General features: G+C 39.5%; 1 pseudogene; it reads right to left on the bottom strand.

The window, feature by feature from the left end:
* Window positions 1–3,033: 3,033 nt before the first annotated feature.
* On the bottom strand, window positions 3,034–9,085 carry LOC102846074 (annotated as a pseudogene).
* Window positions 9,086–9,504: the final 419 nt, after the last annotated feature.

Here is a 9,504-nt window from a genome sequence, read left to right as displayed (position 1 = left end):
CTAACTTTTTGAGAAAGCATCAGACCGCCTTACATAGTGTTTGTACCATTTTACTTTCCCATCAGTACTGGATAAGGGTTCCAATCTCTCCACAGCCTCGCCAGCATTTGTTATTTGCTGTCTTATTGAACTTTGCTGTTGTTACTGAGGTTAGTTAAGTTTCTTGAATTATGTGCTCAGCATACAGATTGAATAGGCATGGAGAAAGAATAAAACCTTGATGTACTCCCTTACTGACTTTAAACCATGCAGTTCTTCATTTTTTGTTCAGACAACTGTTTCCTGGTCAATATATAAATTTCTTATGAGCACAATTTAGTATGCATATACTCTTATTATTCTCAATATTATCCATAATTTGTTATGATCTACATAATCAAATCCCTTTGCACAGTCAATTGAAAAAAATGTAAACATCTTTCTGGTATGCAGATATTTTAAAAAGTTGTTCTTTGCAAAACGTCAATAGGTCCCAGTGAGAAATGCACTAGAAGCTGTCTGGATAAGGAAGAGCCATCAAATGATAGGTAACAAGGGAAGCATGTTGCTTAATACAGCAAAATATAGTCATACTCAACTTGACAGCATCTAACAACAAAAACAGCTAAAGAAACCCGCAGGGATTAGCTGGGTCATTCTGAAAGCATGCCTTATATCCAGGCAGAGCTGCAGTGACCTGCTAATCTGTCCCCTCTGCCCCCAGTAGTTTCCGTGCCCTGTGTCACCAGTGAGTTTGCACAGGTCCTCAGGGCTTCTGGCATGTCTTCTCAGGATGATGGAGAATGACCCTGGCCCCTCAGTCCTTATTCAGTGCCCTTTCTTCCACCCTCTCACCATGTTCCCATGATGATGCAGGAAGTTTGTGTCAGAATCCATTAGCTCTATGTGCTGCAGGGAGTAAACAAACCCTCCTCTTAGTTACCATAAATATTTCACTACTGATTCATTCTGACTAGAACATGACTTATTAATATAATTCTAGGTTGAGCTCTGCACCCCAAGTGATTAGGAAGCAAGGGGAAATCCCGAGGCTCACCAAATCCACTCCCATTTGTTGGGGTAGAATGACTTCTTATCAAGCAAGTTTCCTGTCCCCATTCCTTCCTGGCCCAGTACATGCTGCCTGAGAATTGGATGTGGTTGACCTCACTAGACTTTCTTTACTGCTTCCTAGTGGCAGTGATTTCTACTGTTGATAGTACTGAGGGATTTCATTGCACAGCATCCCCATGTGAACTGCTCCATAGTATTTTTCAAGGCTGTGACTTTCTGAAAGTTGATCTCTAGACTTGTCTTCTGAGGGACCTCTGGGTGTATTTGAGTCATCAAAATCCAGCTAGTCATTGAGTGCCACCTAAAGACACACAGATAAAAATTAAGTTCAGTTGGTTTTTTTTTAAGTTATTTCACTGTACACTGTAGCTGTCCACTTGGCCTCTGACTTTCTTGAGTGTGACCACTTCACTTCAAAGATAAATCGTTGTCATAGTCCTTCATTGGTATCCCATCTGTGCCAGGACCACTGACAGGCCAACGTGTGAGTGTATGAGTATTTGACCAACTTCCTAAACTTAATTCTGAAGCATTCACAAGCTCTGTAGGATTCAGAATCAAGAGTAGTTGCCAAACCTGGATAGAAATTTGTATGGTGTTAAAAATCAAAATAATATGCGTGCATGAAGAGAAGTCCATTTCAGGCAAAAGTGTTTGTAATAAAAAGCAATCCCTGAAAGTAAATAACCCTTAAGAAGAGGAGAGGATATTCTAGGATAAAAAGAAGACCACAGTGTTAGGAAAGAAAGAAGAGCGTGTTTAGAGAATAGCAAGGATTCCACAGGTTAGAGGGCATTTTATGAAGAGAGAATGGAAAGCACTGATCCTGGAGAAAAGAATGTCAGATGACCAGAGTCAGCTAAGCTATGCTAAAGGGTATGGACTGGATCCTGTGGACCATGGGAAGCTATAGAAGGATTTAGGGAAGAGCTTCTCAACTAAGGGGTTATTTTATCTCCATGGGACAGTTGTTCAGAGTCTGGAGCCTTATTTGGTTATCACAGCTCAGCTCAACTTCTTGACATCAAGTCAGAACCAACTCATACTGACCTTCCAGTGGATTTTCAGAGGTTAAAAATCACACAGGAAGCAATTGGCTATCTTTCTCCAAAGGAGTAGCTGATGGAGTTAAACATCCTGCCTTTGGATTGGCAGCTTGCATTACACCTAGGAAGGGGGATGCTATTGGAATCTACTGGGTGGGATACCAGAATTCTGTTCATTTTCTGCAATATGCACAATAAGCCCCACCACAAATATTTATCTTGTCCAAAATATCAATAGTACTTAGATAGAGAAACTCTGATTTGAGATAGAGTGTCATCCAATCAGATCAATTGCTCTTGGTTGTGCTTCTTTTTTTTTTCTTTTGCTTTTTTGAAGGTTGAGGAATTTATTAGAGTTTGAGAGGTAAACACACCCCAGGTGACAGAAAGAAAACTCTGAAAATGTCCCTCCAAGCCAGGTGGGGGCCTGGCTTTGACCTCTCCAGAGAACAAGAGACTGGCAAATCAGCAACAACATTCTCTGGCAGTCACTGGCCCGGGTAAAGGTCTCTGCCAGGACTGTTGCCACACCCTCCCAAAGGTGGAGAGAAGACAAAGACTGTTTACAGAAACAGTACAGAAGCATAAAGAGCTGTAAGTAAAGTCTGATACAGAGAGAAAGAGAGGTGCAAAGAACCTTACAGAGAGGCTTTTAGGTCTAAGTGCCCCAAATACACTGTCAAGTAGTTCTCTAAAATGTCACTGAAAAGGTAAAATGTCTAATGTCTTCAACAGTCCCCTGGACTTCTCCCCATATGCCACATTACACCCCAAGATGCACATGGTACAGCCCAAAAGTTATACTTTTGGGGAAAAGAAAATAAGAAAGAGCCCTGTTGCCCTGTAAGGAGAGAAGGTGCTGAAGACTGCTGGGCCTTTCCCACGTGGGCCTGTGTTCTGTAAAGCAACTTCCCAGCGGCACCACTGCACATCTCTAGGTGAGTGTTTCACCTTTTGTCAGCCAGGCTTCAGTGTATTCTATTCTCCGTTCAATTTCTCATTTAGCGTTGCAAGTCTTGAGCGACAAGACGTATGGAACGAATTGAGAAAGTCCGCGATTTTCTTGATGCTGCTGGTGATGACCTCTATGTACTCCCGGTTTGCCCAGTCTTGGTGAATCTCCCGCTGCCCCGGATCCTCTTTGCCCCGCCATGACTGCCGCCCAAGCCTGGTTGTGCTTCTAAACTCAACGTAAGCCACCTAAACTCCTTTGGAGGATGGAAATCTTCACAGGCATGGAGTGGAGTTTATGTCCACCATTAACTGTCCAATCTCTGGAACAGTGCACTGAATTTGGGTGACCTCTTGTCCATAGGTCTGTAATGAAGACTTAGCTCTGCCTCACTGCAATGTCACCTTGAACAGGTAAAGCATCCACCAGATTTAAGTAATTATAAAAATATTTTTCCTACAGTTGTACCTTAAGACTTTTATCCCAAAGATTGTGGAAAAACATGCAGTCACATTTATTTCTAATTTGCTTCTGAATCAGAGGTTCAAGTCCAATTGGGAATTCAACTTTAATTATTCCTGGTCTCTATGACTTGAATATCTGAACATGCACTTTCTTTTAACAATTTTTATTTATCACTTTCATTTAGAATATGGGCAAATTATTTTTCCCTTGGATTATTTTTCCTATTTACTAGGTTTACTAACTTTTTTGGTGGTTTAGTGGTAAGGAGTTGCACTTCCAATTCAAAAGCATGCTGTTCGAGTCCACTAGCTCCTCTACAGGAGAAATATACATGTAATTTACTGCTTTTGAAAATGTACTGTTTTAACTTAATGGTATACAACAGCAAGGTAAAAAGCTTTTAAAATCCTCACAACACAATAAATAGTCAACATCATGATAAATGGAGAAAAGATTGGAGTTGTCAAGAATTTAATGTTATTTAGGTCCATGACCAACATCCATGATAACAGCAGTCAAGAAATCAAAAGGTATATTCCATTGAGAAAAATCTGCTGTCAAAAGCTTCTTAAACTGTTAAAAAGCATGGATGCTAAAGGCTAAGCTATGCCTCATTTAAGGCATAGCATTTTCAACTGTTTCCTATATATCCATAAGTCGGACAATGAGTATGGAAGAGTTGTACCTATGAGTTGTGTTCTTGGCAAAGAGTATGAAATATACCATAGGCTGCCAAAATAACAGCAACTACTACAACAATTAGAGGAAGTGCAACCAAGGTGTTCGTTGGGGGCAAGGATGGTGGAATATACTTTGCACATGTTGTCAGGAGGCTCTTGCCCTTGAGAAAGATATAACGTTTGGAAAAATGAAGGGTCAGCAAAAGAAAGGAAGACCTTCAACACGATTGACACAAAGATTGAAACAATAGTCTTGACTGTGACTGAGATTGTGAGGATGGCACAGGACAGGGCAAGGTTTCTATTGTTCATAGGGTCTCTATGAGTGAAAATCAATGCAGCAACACCTGACAATAGCAACAGAAAGGTGAGATATTTTTAAAAAAGACAAAATACACTTTCAGCGACTCTGAAGGAGAAAGATAGGAAACCTTCTCCCATTTGATTTATAGTTGCAAAAACCCAATAGAAGGTTAGCTATGAATTGATTCCAACTTGACAGCAATGCCTGAATTCAGGAACGATTTTGAAAGAAGTGGGTGATGCATTATGTTGCTAACAGAACGATCATCTGTTTGAATTGACTAGCCACGGGAGACAGAAAGATCAGGCAGTCACTCCTGTAAAGATGTGCGGCCTCTGATACTTGATGGAAAATCATCAGGAGTCAGAATCCTTTCAATGGCAGTGGCTTTTAAGGTAAGGTTTACATAAATTTAAAATGTACCTATTTTAAGTGCAGAGATTGATGAATTTTGACATCCATATATTCACCTCTCCAGTCTAAAAAGAAAGCATTCTCATCACTACCGAAAGTTCCCTTATATTCTTATGCAATTAGTCTCCACCCTTCTCCAACCCCAGGCTACCACTGGTCTGCTTTATGTCACCATAAATTAGTTGTGTCTGTAAGGAATAACACAGTGTGTACTCTTTTGTGTCTGGCTTCTTTCTCCCAGCACTATATTTATGAAATCCATCCATTTGAGGGCATGTATCAATAATTCACTCTTTGTTATTGCTGAGTATAATATTGCATTCTTGTATGCTATTGTTTGTTTATCCATTCACCTGTTTATAGATATTTGCCATAAACATTCATTTATTGCTTAAATTACCTTAAAAGAACACTGTGCTAAGTGAAAGAAGTCCATCACAAAAGTACAACTATTGAATGATGTCATTAATCATTTTTAGCAGGGGACACGAGGGATTTCCAGTGGGAAAATCATTACTTACTGAATTTTTTTTTTATGGGTATGAAAAATTTGGCAAAGGGAGTTGGCAATGATTGCAAAACTTGACTGATGGGATTGGCCTCACCTGATTATATAAAATGAAAATTACTGACTTAGCAAATATGGTGATGCCTATATTTTCCCAGTAAAAAAAATACATTTAAAAACTATTCTAGTAATAACAAGATTTTAATAGGTTCCCATTGCAACTAGAGTCAAGTTTCTCTCTCCCATGGCCCACCAGCCTATGACCTGACCTCTGACCATGTCTCCTCTCTCCTCACCATCCACACCAGCTTCTCAAAGAAGCCTGACTGACCAAAGAGACACCCACACTCTATACCCTAATCCTGCTGTCTCCAAACCAGCTGAGTGCTTCTGGCTGCCTGCCTGGGCGGTGCATTAACCTTCTGGAATCATTAAATCAAACTGATACTTGAATCCTAATCTCTAGTGAAGCATTTTATTTATGTTAATCCCCTGAGCAATTCAGCTGGACTTTTCCTCTGGGCCTGCCATTCTGGGAGAGCTCAGAGCACCCACTCTGATCCCTTCTGATTGAAATTCCCCAAAGGCCAAGGGGTGAGGGGTGTTTCTAATGACCAGTTCAACCATGTGACAACCCTCTTTTCTTAACCCTTTAGTCGTTGCCCCCAACATTAGCAGTGGAAGGGAAAATTAAGTCCTCAGACTTTGCTTAGATATCAGACTTAATAAACTTTTCATGAGTTCATATGTGACTATAGTTAGCATGTTCATATGTTACTTCACTTAAGTCTCACAGTAACCCTGTGGGATGGGGATCTTCCATCTCCAGGAGGGCAGATAGAGTACCCATTGACGTCACGTGCTGGGCTGGAGATATCCATAGGAGAGTGTGTTGTATTCTTTCATTCCAGAATGTTTGTCTTCATAAATCCCAAGTGTGCCTTCTGGTTCCCAATAATTGCAAGCTAGATTATTTGGATCAAACCATCTGCTGAAAATGATTAAAAATACTGCATAATGTCTAAAATGTGCACCCTCTAAGAATAATTGATGGTCTGAAAAGGCAATGAGGTGATGGTTGGTTTATTTTCTTTTTATTTCCCTAGACTAACTCCTGGATGAAAATCTGTAGCCACATAAATGAGATAGATTAAAAGCATCAGATTTCTTTCCATGGAAGAATTTCTCCTTTGCACACATAATCTCATAAAGGTCAAGAGGGTTAAAAACATAGGACCAGAGCAGAAGTACTTAGTGGATATCTTCCTCACATTAAAATAAGTCCTTAAAGGGCTCTCTATACATGTATTAGAGACAGTGAGATTGGCTTAGAATAGGACAAGTTTCAGAGCTATTGTGCATAAGGTTGTTATGAGTTGCAAGCTATTTGATGGCAAATAGCAACAACAAACCCAGAATTGAGGAAACTAGATATCATTTCATACTCCACCACTGAGCTGAAATTCAGAGATGCCTGCTTTCACATTGAACAAAGCAAGAAGGGAGAAGTTCATCTTTTGAAAGAAGGCAAAAGATTCTGAGAATTTGCATTTGGGGAATATTCCTGATTTTTATCCCAAGGCAGGATAGCCTGGATGGGCTGTGAGCTTGGCATGAGAAGATTCTACCTTGTGGAATTACCTTGGGCACCTAGAAGAAACAAAAGAAGGCTAGGTAGGGGTGAAACCACAGGGTTGCACAGTTAGGTAGGTTGAGGAGGGAACGAGGGGAGTCTAAGTGAAAAGGCAGGGTAATCATGGGCAAGGTCCAATGGTGATTAATTTTATAAAATATAATGTATGAGAATGATTGTATGAAACACAATGTGAATGAAGAATATGTGAAACATAATATAAATGAAATTTGTAAGCAAACCAGTTGAAAAAAGAAAGAAGAGAATTTTAAAAAAAGCAGAAGAAACAGCAGCCCTCAGATAGCAGAAAGCCCTTCCAGGTCATTGAGAACCCTCACAAATAACTGTCTAAAGACAATGAATCAAAGCACCAAAGATAATCAGGCATACAAGGAAACAAGATATATAAATGAAGATTGTTACTATTATGTGCCATCAAGTTGGCTCTAATTCATAGCAACTCTATGCACAATAGCTCTGAACCCTGCTCTATCCTGAGCCAATCTCACTGCCTCTGTCACATCTACCCCATTTTTCCAGTCACTGAATCAATCCATCTCATTCAGGGTCTTCCTTTTTTGTGCTGTCCCTTCACCCTTCCAAACAAGATGTCTTTCTCCAAGGACTGGTCCAAGAATGTGAGACAGAGCCTTGGAATCCTTGTCTTCAAGATTGTAAAAACAGACCTGCTCTGACTTTAAATTTTAAAACAACTACCTCTTTAAACTATTATCAATTTTAAAGAAATAAATGAGGAATTTAAAAATAATTGCAAGAAGCAGAAAGCAATAAAATAATTATATGTGTGGGGAAAATTTTTAGAGTATTGTCATTCAAATTAATTATCATAAGCCATATTTAGCAGCAGATTGAATTTAACAGAAGAAAGAATTTCAGAACAAATGATCTGGAATTCAGCAAGAAAGGGAAAGATAAATGACATAGAAAGGTAATAAATAACAAGAACACACTGAGACTATCTAACATTATTTGTTTTCAAGTTCCAGAAAAAAAAAACTAAGATGGCATGGCTGAGGTGATACATAACGAGATAATGGCTGAGAATTTTCTGGAATCGATAAAAAAGTACGCAATAGATAAATCTGAAAAGTTTAAAAAATTCCAAAGCAAAATATGGGGGAAATAAACTTATACGTCAAAATAAAAGTCCCCCAAAATACAGGCAAAGGGATAATTCTTACAAGCAGCCAGAATGAAAAAAAAAAAAAACAGAAACAAATACAAATATTTTTCTCAATACAAACCGCAGAAAGCAAAAATCAACATAATTCTATTTCAAATGTCCTTAAAGAAATTAATTGCCAATCTCGAATTCTGTACTCAGCAAAAATAAAAGCATCTAAAAGAGAGAAGGAAAAAAAAACCAGAAGAGTTCACTCTTGGAAGATTCCAGAAGAAAATGCTGAAGAGTTCACTTTAGGCAGAAAGAAAGTAAACTCAAATGAAAATTCTGTGATGCAAGAAGGAATTTAAGATCACAGGTTGCTGCATAAGTATGGACAAATGGAAATTAATAACCATAACTTAAAATAGTTGTAATGATGTTTAAAGATGTTAAGATTTTAAAGTCAGAATTAAACTACCAAATTATAACAGCATTTACATTACATCAGGATATGATTGAAGAGTTCAAAAGGGAGTCCATTTTGAAGAGACTCAGGCCATGAGTAAATGGAGTTACTGCTAAGTTTTATATTTGCTGGGGTGAAATGAAGGAACTTTGATTAATTCCAACGTTGATAAATATTTAATGTAATTTTTCAAGTGAACTATAAAAATGATAAATGTTGGGGAATGTTGAGGAGGAAGGGAGGGCCTCTGGCCAGGACAGATTGCTTAGCTCCGGGTAAGTGTAAGCCTCCCATTGGCCTTTAATATGGGGTAGAGAAAGCTCCCCTGTGTTTGGCTGAACAGGCCTGAGAAAGCTCGCCAACTGGGAAGACGGCTGCCACGTCTGTTGAGCTGGGAGGAGTTCCCAGGAGGCTGAGGTTCTCCTGTCCAATGCACATGTCCCACATCTGCTAGCCCACCATATCCTGTCTTCCTGTTTACTTGCAAGGGAACACTGCATGGTTCAAAAATGGGAAGGGAATACGCCAGGGATGCGTCCTATCTTCATACCTTTTTAACCTGTATATAGAACAGATTATCCGGGAGGCTGGGCTCTATGAGGAGAAATGTGGGGTCAAGATTGGTGGATGATCTATCAACAATCTGCGATATGCAGATGACACAACCCTGCTTGCTGAAACTGAGGAAGACCTGAAGTGCTTGCTGCAGAGAGTCAAGGACTGCAGCCTCCAATATGGATTGAGGCTCAATGTCAAGAAGACACCGATTCTTACACTGGAACAATGGGCAGCATCAGGATGGATGGTGAAGAGATTGAGATTGTTCACAGCTTTAGTTTGCTTGGCTCCACAGTCAA

This window comes from Elephantulus edwardii, unplaced genomic scaffold (genome assembly GCF_000299155.1).
Source record: "Elephantulus edwardii isolate Elephantulus edwardi_28Jun2011 unplaced genomic scaffold, EleEdw1.0 scaffold00033, whole genome shotgun sequence".
Lineage (NCBI taxonomy): Eukaryota > Metazoa > Chordata > Mammalia > Macroscelidea > Macroscelididae > Elephantulus > Elephantulus edwardii.
This window is presented reverse-complemented; position numbering and strand designations above follow the sequence as displayed.